Raw genomic sequence first — 10,398 nt, 5'->3', positions numbered from 1 at the left:
GGCCCACAGCCCAGCTCTCTACACACAACCTCTGCATCCTGTTGGTCAAAGTCAACATCACACACTGTGGTCCAGGTCTTCCCATGAAGCACCTCTACTCTCCCAGAGTGGACTGCTGTTATTCTGTCTCTTCTTTTATGTTTAGTTGCAGAGGTAGAAATTAATTCAAGAAATTACTTTTTTACAAATGTGTTCTGGTGCAAATAAATACATTTTAAATAATAATAATAATAATAATAATAATAATAATAATAATAATAATAATAATAATAATAATAATAATAATTATAACAATAATAATAATAAGTATTATTATAAATATTATTATAATTATCATTATTATAAAAATATTAGTATTATTATAATTATTATTATAATAGTAATAATTATTAGTATTTTTATAATTATTATAATAATAATAATAATAAGTATTATTATTATGAACTCAAATGTGTAAGTACATACCAGCTGTAATGAGTGTGACTGCAAAAGTCAGTAGAATAGGAGCCAGACAGCTGTCCATCTCCCTCTGCCCTGCACACACTCGACTCAGCAGGCAACACAAACTTCACCTCCACTCCCCCAGAGAGACTGAAGGAACTGGATCCCCCCAACCCCGCAATATAAAGAGAGAGAGCTCCTTGCAGCCGCCAATCACACTCACTATTACCTTATTGAAAAGTAAAGGGGAAATCATCAAACATCTTCAATGACAAATCAAAGAAGGCATTTTTAAATCTCACCCCAAAAATTCACTGTTTTGTTCTGCTGCAGTAAGTTAGACATTGCTGTCTAGTCATGCTGCAGAAGTGGCGGAAAATAGTTCGGTTTAAAAAAAATGCCTATGTCTAACTAACGCCACTGATGTGTTTTTTTTTGTTTGTTTTTTTTTTAATGAATTTACTTGATAGACTTGCTTTCTCTGACCCTGTCAGTCTGCGATAAAGAGAATAATGACACATCCCACATGACACATCCCACAGTGCCAAGTAAATATTATAAGCATTATATACTCACTCACCCCACACAATACGTGTAAAAAGCTCATTACTATTGCGGGAAAGTTGTTTATTCGCTTGACGAATAAAATAAAGTATCGTGTGATGTTCTGGAGTCAAGTTCTCACTAAAATAAACGTACCAAATTTATCAAATCCTCTAGCGTAAAACGTATTTTAAACTGTTCTCCCGATAAATTTCGTTCAAGAGAAAATTCTGAGAAACGCTTGAACTTTCCTCAAGAGAGTCATTAAGGAACCGTCTAAAAAGTTCAAAAAGCGGAAATTTTCGTATACTGTATTTTCCACGTATTTATCTAACAAAAATAATTGACCGTATCAAAATTGACCTTCGTGAAGAGAGACGCGCCCCCACTTTACTACAAATGTAATTGTCTATGTTTAAGGGGACCTTTTTGTCCCCTCATACAGGTTTCCCTCTGCCCTACTTGTGTTTTCTTTCTTACCTGTATATATCCCTCATCTCCTAGTCTCTCTTGGCAGTCAGTATTTACATTTGGAGTTTACTGTGTTTGTGTACACCCATTATTGACTATACATGCACCTGCCTTCATAATCTGTTCCCTGCTTTGTTTTACAACTTCTGTTAAATTTACCTTTCAGCGGTTGAATAAAACAGCTCCCCTGAAATGTATTGGGCTCGGGGATTGGGGGGTGCCTGTGTGCTCATGCCAACTAGTCCTTGCCTGACTCCCATCTAGATGGGTCAGTTGGTCTGGGAGGACACCCAGGAGTCTGTCTGGCATTGTATATGTTTCCAGCCTCCAGTGTTGTGTCCTCCACACCATACCAACCTGCAGGCACTCCCCAGTAAATAGTGAATTTTGAATACCAAAAAACTTGAGAAAATTTAATTTACAGAAGATCTATACTGTAAAGTGGCATTTAATATCTTTTGACAGACACTGAAAAATACAGGATTTCTTTTTACAAAATGAATTTTGTGAACCAGGAACAACCCATGTCTGACTTGCACCTAACCTGTATCAGAAAGCAGGTGCCAAGCATAGAAACAGGCCCTTGCTAAACTCTTCATTGTTCAGAGTGACCAGCTATGTACTATGACTATGTAGATAATTGCTAAGTTAATGTATATGCATATATAAATATATCTTTACTGCAATAATGTAAAGGGAGTTTGAGTCCAAAGAGTATATTTACCTGTTTTATCCAGTGGTGCACAGTATTGAAGGGATTTGAAATTTTTGGTTCACGTTATCGGATCAGGTAATTTTCCAAGCAGAATGGGGGAGGACAAAATCTTGGTTAATGGCTCTATATATTTAGATATGTATATACTTATTTTAATAAGGAAATGCTGTATAACTGGAACATGTTTTTGATAAGCCTTTATCAAGACAAAGACAATATGGGGGAAATATTAAGAACGTAATAATTTAACTACCTGTAAATAGTCCGGTCCAAGGGGCGAAGAGTATATATAAGGAGCGAGGTATTGTAATGGCCAGAGTGCCGCAGGGTGCAGAGCAGGATGCATAGAATCTCTTGACAACGACAGATGTTTATTGGTAGCCGCACACAACAGTGGCACTTACACATAATGTGAACAGTGAACACGAACAGAAACAATGACCGACCGTGATGCACACAATGACAGGGGTTTAAATACATAAACACAGAACAACACTAACTAGGTACAGGTGTGTGCAAACATGAAGACTCACTGCACGTGACAGGTATAGACACAGGCATCTGGAGGTAGATTGTAGATATGCGCTGATATACTACTATAACTGGAATGCACGTTGAGCTACATTTATTTGGGCTTTTTAATTTTTTGGTAAACTGAATTTATTTTCTTTCTTTGGTAGTTTTCTTTGAAATTTAATTTCTTCTATGTCTGCTTATGGCATGATGCCCCCTGTCACAGGAGTTTTGGGAAAATAAATCCCCATCATTTTCAGAAATACCACCTGTATCGCACTCTGTTTGATCTCCCACTGCAATCTTGTTACATTCCCCATCTACAATTTGTAAAAGAAGTTACAGAGGAGGCCCCTACATTAGGACGTGTACAAACTCTTTGGCTTTTGTTTTGTTTTGAGAGGGAGTATGGTCGCTTCTCATAAGTATTTGTGTAAAAAATGTGAAGACACCTGAGAAAAAGCCTGTCTTTAACCTACAGTTTATTTAAATACCTGTGACTAATAATGTTTTAAGGGAAGAAGATGGCTTCATACACCAATCTCATACTGTCACGGAATGCTCACCTCCCGCGAGGCACGTGGTTTGGCCAGCCACGTGCAGTAAGAGGACCTTTGTTTGTGGCCACATCTGCACACACCTGCACCTCGTTTGTTAGTGTGTATGTAAACCCAGGTCAGGGAATGCAGCTGGTCATTGTTACCGTAACGTGTCAATGTGGTGTGTAAATGTTCAATGGTGATGCTAAACGTTATGTTTGTTCTTGTTTAATGTTGATCGTTTCTCGTTTGTATTTATCGTTTGTGATTCTTGTGAGTGCCATTAGTGTTCTATGTTAAATGTTAATAAATGTACGTCCCAGACGTTGGAGTCTGTGCGTCCTGCCCCTCGCCCTGCGGCACTTGGGCCACCACATGTTACAAATACCCATTTCTGGAGAGTCCTCAATCTTGATTTTATGCTTTTATTTCGAAGTGTTGATTATAAACTGGACTTCAGTTATTTGTTGACTTTGATGTGCAGAACAAGATGAATTGGAAAGTTCAAATTGAGCATAGGGATACTGCAAAAGTTGTACTTGACATGGAACTTTACTAAACATGTGCAAATCAATAGATTCAAACTTTTGCTATATAAAGTGTTATCATGGCTGCAGATTTGTTGGTTTAGAATATAACCTCAGTTTTTTGGAAGCAGAGTACACAGAATACCAACCTCAGAAATATTGAATTACTGATTATTATCAATGAATCTGCAGACATTTGAATTGTAGACTTGTATCAGTTCCATAACAGCACAGTCACAATTATTGTTTTTTTTTTAGCATAAAGGTTAGCACACTGGTCAATGGTGCACTTTGGTTAGAAGGACATTGGTTAAAATCCCATATCAAATTATTATTGGGAAGTATCAGGTACCTTTTTAAATTAATTTATGAGGTGCATGTGTGTTAAGTATGCTATGAATATGTAACCAGTAGCTAGAGATAGCTGAATTAAGGAAGCAGCATTAATCTGTAGATATGTGTATGGAGAGTGTATGTTCACAGGAGACCTCAGAACAGTCCCCAGTGCAAACTTGCCCAGTGCCTGACTGCAGACAGGTGGCCAAACATGTTTCTCCGTTCTGTATGTATTTTTCATAAACAGATGTAAAATATCCTACATATTATTTATGAATAATGCAGAAAATATAAAAAAGAACATCAATAACTGTTCAGTTCCATGGACAGTTCTGAGATCATCTCACCTTTGGAAATAATTACAATATAAGACAGTGTCCCTGATCTGTGTTTTTATGTGGGCTTATCTGCTCATTAAAATGTCTGTTTATACATATATTTACTGCAATTTTGTGTTGTGTTTTGGTGGGTTACACCAATTATGTTTAGCACAATTTGCAATTATGCAAAGGTGCTGATATTGAAAGGTCACCTTACTAAATTTGCACTTTTAAAACAAATTGCAATTATGGCAGAAGTTATGGCTGTGCAGAAGGTCAGGACCATGGACAGTTCTGTGACCATTTTCAGAACCATGGACAGCCTAACACTATTATTCTTATAACCAAAGGTAATTTAATCATCTCATCATCTTCATCATATAAATGATGTCTAGAATTTGTAATGTAGCAAAATTCATATCAATGATCAATTTTAAATGATTATAAAAAAAAACCTGATTTAGGAAATGATATACCATACCATGTGAAAACACTTTCACATGCTAAAAATTACAGCCAGATATCATGTGTTATGACTGCTGAACATTTAGATTTGACTTTTGATAATCAGCCATGTTTTTGTTATGAGTTCTCTCCTCTGGGATTGCGGTTTCTGTATTGATGGTCTCCTTGTGGCCTTTGTTTATGTTTTTGTTTTGTTCCTTGGTTTCACTTCTGATTTTGGTTTTGTTCCTGGTTTTCCTTTTTGTTATGTTTTGTTTATCCCCTGGTGTTTCCTGATGTCTTGTAATCCCTTTGTGTATTATGGAAAACAACATAGTGCATCTGAATCAACCATAAGAAAAACTTTGTGTATGTCTTGGATTGGGTAAAAGGAGGGTGGTATATGACATCACCTAGAAATGGCAGTTGCCCAGAAGAGCTGAATATCCTAAAGTAATGAGTGTCTGAGGTCTAATTTGTCTATGATACAATGTTCTCATGTGTCCCATGATTATATAGGTCTGACATATGGACGCAAAATACCTACTGGCTATTTGGCAATAAACAGGATTTGGGCTGCTGTCATGGTACGGCCCCTCCCGCCTCAAGCGTGTGTGTGTGTGTGTGTGTGTGTGTGTGTGTGTGTGTGTGTGTGTGTGAATGTGTGTGTGTGTGTGTGTGTTTGTGTTGCCATGCCCTCTCGTGTTGTTCACCTGATCCTTGTTGTGTGTAATTGTCATGCGTGTATATAAGTCTCGTGTCATATCGTCAAAGCTGTCGGTGTTTGACCCAAGTAGTGTGTTAATGTGTTTTGAGTCGTAAGTGTTAAATCAACATTAAAACATATGTCTTTGTTTTACATGCCTCGTCCTCGCATCCTCTTTAAACCTTAAACGTTACAGAAACACCGACCTACCAAGGATGCCTGAGAAAGGCAAAAAGAAGAAGGGGAGGAAAGGAAGTCAACGCCCTCCCACAGCACGTGCAGTGAAGTCTTTAGTGTTCTTGGGCACCCTCCTGACTCCAGGTGCAGGTCCATGTGCGGAAGAAGGGGAGTCATACGGAACCCCGGCGGGTGACCTGGACTGGTATAATGATTTCCATTTCTCGGAGTCGGAATCTGTGGACTCCTACTGTCCAGCAGAGAGACCTTCCCTCTTCCTGGCCTCGCTTCAAGGATCTACAGGGAGGGAGGAACCCACTGAACAATTTTGGGGGGCCCTGTGCATTGTCTGGGATCGGACATTGTGGAGTCCTACGGAGAACAGCTGGAGCAGGGGGAACAGTACTCAAAGATGGACTCTGCTGGGTCCTACGACCCCTGCCTGGACGATCAATGGGGCTACACAGATTATGGAGAGACAGGGGAGTGCAGTGATTATATACATGTATTGTCATGCATGTATATAAGTCTCATATCGTATTGTCAAAGCTGTCGGTGTTTGACCCAAGTAGTGTGTTAATGTATGTTTTGAGTCGTGAGTGTTAAATCAACATTAAAACATATGTTTTTGTTTGACGTGCCTCGTCCCTGCATCCTCTTTAACCCTTAAACGTTATAGCTGCCCTTTGCAAAGTTTTTAAAGACAATAAAGGACTATATTGCTAACTTTAGACTGTTTCATATATGTTTAGGGCTGCAGTTGATGCTCATGGAATGGGATAATGTGAGTATAAACAAAGTTTCCAGTGGGAGAGATATGCTGGCACATTTGTCTACAACTTATCTGCTTGTGAAATTTTTACACCCAAGTCAGCTGTCTACAGGCTGATCTCAAACCTTAGATTTATTTCCAAGATCCTAGAAAAAGCTGTATCTCAACAGTTAAGCTCCTATCTGAATCAGAACCAGATAGATGAAGTCTTTCAGTCAGGGTTTAGGCCTAATTGCAGTACAGAAACTGCACTAATTAAAGTAGTTAATGACATGTTGTTGGCTTCTGACCAGGGTTATGTATCTTTGCTTATATTGATTGATCTAAGTGCAGCACTTGACACTACAGATCACAACATTTTACTATATAGACTTCTTTATATATGCGACCTCTAGGTGACATTTTACATGAACACTGTGGTAGTTTCCACTGTTACGCTGATGATGCTCAGCTGTATGTCTCAGCGAAACCAGAGGACATATATCAGCTTAGTATTATTGCCGAATACATAAAGGACTTCAGACACCAGATGTTGAGGAACTTTCTCTCACTTAATCCTGACAACAGAGGTGCTTCTATTAGGCTCAGAGACAGCTGGGTACTCACTCTCTAATTACTCAATGAACCTCAATGATCTCCCAATCACATCTTGGAGTTATTATGGGTCCCAGTCTCACATTTGAAGCTCATGTAAATAATATTTCTAGGACTGCCTTTCTCCACCTTAGGAACATTTCAAAGATTAAGAACATGCTCTCTTCATAATGCAGAAATGCTAGTCCATGCATTTATTACTTCAAGATTGGACTACTGTATTGCCTTACTGTCTGGCTCTACCATTAAGTGCCTAAACAAGATCCAGCTAGGTCAAAATGCAGCAGCCAGAGTTTTTACTTGAACTAGAAAATTTGATCACATCACTCCTATCTTAGCTACTTTACGTTGGCTCCCAGTAAAATTTTGTATTGATTATAAAATTCTTCTAATCAACAAAGATTAAAATTCTTCTAAACCTACAAAGCACTGAATGGTCTTGCCCTACAGTATCTTAGAGGACTCTTGGTGCATTATAATCCACCACATCTGCTTAGATCAAAAGGTGCAAGCTATTTACTAGTAGCGAGAATAAGAAAATCTACCACAGGGGGGCAGAGCCTTTTCCTGTAAAGCTCCCACACTATGGAATGACCTTCCTATAAATGTTCAAGACTCAGACACAGTCTCAATATTTAAGGCTGTACAGACAGGCATTTTATTAACTACTTTCTATCTTGGGTAAAGGTGTAGCTCTAGGGGTACTTGGGCATTCAGAGTTATGGTAAATTGGGATGTTATGATGCTGTCAATTCAGCTCTCTTATTTTTGGAGGAAAAATCAATAGGACTCGAGCCAGATGTGCAGATGAGCGAGCTTTAGTGGTTCTGTCCCTTATGCATCAAGAGAGAGAAGCCTCAAACTTCTCTCTCACATGAGTTCATATACCACCACCATCCTCCATTGTTCTCTCATGAGCTAATCTCTTGACTCCAGGTGCCGGGCCTCCCAACTGTCCTTGAACATTCTTTCCTGCTAAAAGCAAGTTTGTTACTCCCTGCTGCTGCACCCCTGCCCAGCAACAGTTAAACGATAACTGTCATACTCCATCACTTCTCTATTCGTCTTTCTTGCAGACTGTTCAAGATGAGGGCAAAGGTCACATAAAGGTCACATATTCCTTACTTCCTCCTTTAAGCAAGCATCCCTCACAACGGCCGAGTGCAGTTGTCTGGAGGGAGTGAGTGTGAGTGGCAGGTGGAGGTTTACTTCAGCCCGGGCTGGAGGAGAGTTCTCCTGGACTCCTGCAAACCTCCTCGACCTCTCCTGCAGCTCCAGGGAACAGCTGTCAATTACCTGCTCTGGTATGTGTTTTATGTAACATTCTTAAATAATCTCCTCTAGAATTTGCATTTATTTTGTGATGATTTATGATTTATGAACCTGGAGTTTTTTGTATGGATAAAATAACAGAATTTACTATTTTGCATATCTAAGGTGTAATTGTACATCTACACACAGCGTGTGTGTGTGTGTGTGTATGTGTGTGTGTGTGTGTGTGTGTGTGTGTGTGTGTGTGTGTGTGTGTGTGCGTGTGTGCGTGTGTGTTTAACTCAGCTCACAGCTCTATCAGACTGGTTGGTTCTGGGGGAGACTGTGCAAAAGGGCTGGAGATTTTCCTCAATGACTCATGAGGGACAGTGTGTGATGACTCATAGGATATTGAGGATACCCAGGTGGTGTGCAGGCAGCTACAGTGTGGAGTGGCCCTCAGTGCCCAGGTAGCAGCTTGGTTTGGTCCTGGAACTGGGCCCATATGGCTGAATGAGGTGCAGTGTGAGGGGAGGGAGACGTCCCTGTGGAACTGCAAGTATCAGTCTGTGGGAAAGCATGACTGCAGACACAAGGAGGATGTAGGGGTCATGTGCTCATGTGAAGTGTGCTCACTTCAGCTGTTTGTCATTTTGTTAATTAAATTGAATAGTGATCACTAAGAATTTAAGTAAGACACATAAGTAGACAAAAGTTTCAAACCTAGATCAAAAATTGCCAAATGCTCAGTTCAAAGACAAAAGTCAAATCTAAACGTTTTTGAAATGTAAGCACACAAGAATGATATATGGTCATTCTGAAGGAAGATGGCACAAAACTGTATGCAATGTAGTCACACTCATTTTATTTTGATTTTAACTATTTCAATTTTTTTATATTAACAAAGCTGAGTTTCATATAGGTTTAAAGCAACATACAAACCAGTAATTAACAGTTATTAACAGACAATGAAAGCAACTGTGTATATATGGAAGGCGAAATGTAAGCTCTCACTTAGAAAAAAAAAGGAAGAATCAGATGGTATTTTAATGGTTGAGAATGTTAGAGAGACTTACAAAATGAATTTTGCCTACACATCTTTTTCTCAACAGATTTTAAAGAAATGTGTGTGAATGGGATGAATGAAAAAACAGTAAATTTGGTCTGTCAAGAACTGAACTGTGGAAGAACAAGCAGGGAGTCTGGGGCCAGAGCAAGAGTGGAATAATCTCTTAACTGGCTGGATCAGGTGAAATGTAGGAAACATGTCTCCACTCTATGGCACTGCCCATCTGACCCCTGGAGGCAGAACAGCTATAATAATCACAATGAGGTGGCTGACATTACCTGCTCAGGTAGGCAGATTCTCTCTTCATGTATTTGGTTTCAAAGTGCATGTGAAGATGCTTGCAGATATCAAGGTCTGATGTTGCAATAAAAGTAGCAGAGAGAATTTCATAATTGAATACTCTTGAATGTTAAATATATAATAATTTATCTTGCCATACTCACAGCAGAGCAGCAATCTTTACAAAAACATGTGAAAAGCTCTTTATTTCCCCATCAAAGACTTCCACTATCCTACTAGTCATTGTATATATTAATGGATTACTCCATATCAGTACTTTATGCAGTGAGATTTGACAAGAAATGTGGTATCTGTTGAACCCAGACAGTTGTGTTACTACACTGTCCTGTGCGATGGTTTCTCCTCATGTCATATATCTGTGGTGTAGTTCACCTGCCTCTCAGGCTGAGTGGACCAGAGGGAAGCTGCTCTGAGAGGCTGGAGGTTTATTATAACGCTGTATGGGGTTCCATCTGTGATGATCAGTGGGACATCAGGGATGCTGAGGTCGTCTGGAGACAGCTGGGCTGTGGGAAGGCACTGAGGGCTGATGGCAGTGCTGCCTTTGGTGCTGGTGAAGGGGTGATTTGGCTGAACAGAGTGGAGTGCAGAGGGGATGAGATTCACCTGTGGGACTGCAGTTAAGAGGATGCTGGAGTCACCTGTGCAGGTCAGAGGAGATGGTACTCATGGTTCTGGAT

Source organism: Electrophorus electricus, chromosome 11, assembly GCF_041902795.1.
Source record: "Electrophorus electricus isolate QZ-2024a chromosome 11, ASM4190279v1, whole genome shotgun sequence".
Classification (NCBI taxonomy): domain Eukaryota; kingdom Metazoa; phylum Chordata; class Actinopteri; order Gymnotiformes; family Gymnotidae; genus Electrophorus; species Electrophorus electricus.
This window is presented reverse-complemented; position numbering follows the sequence as displayed.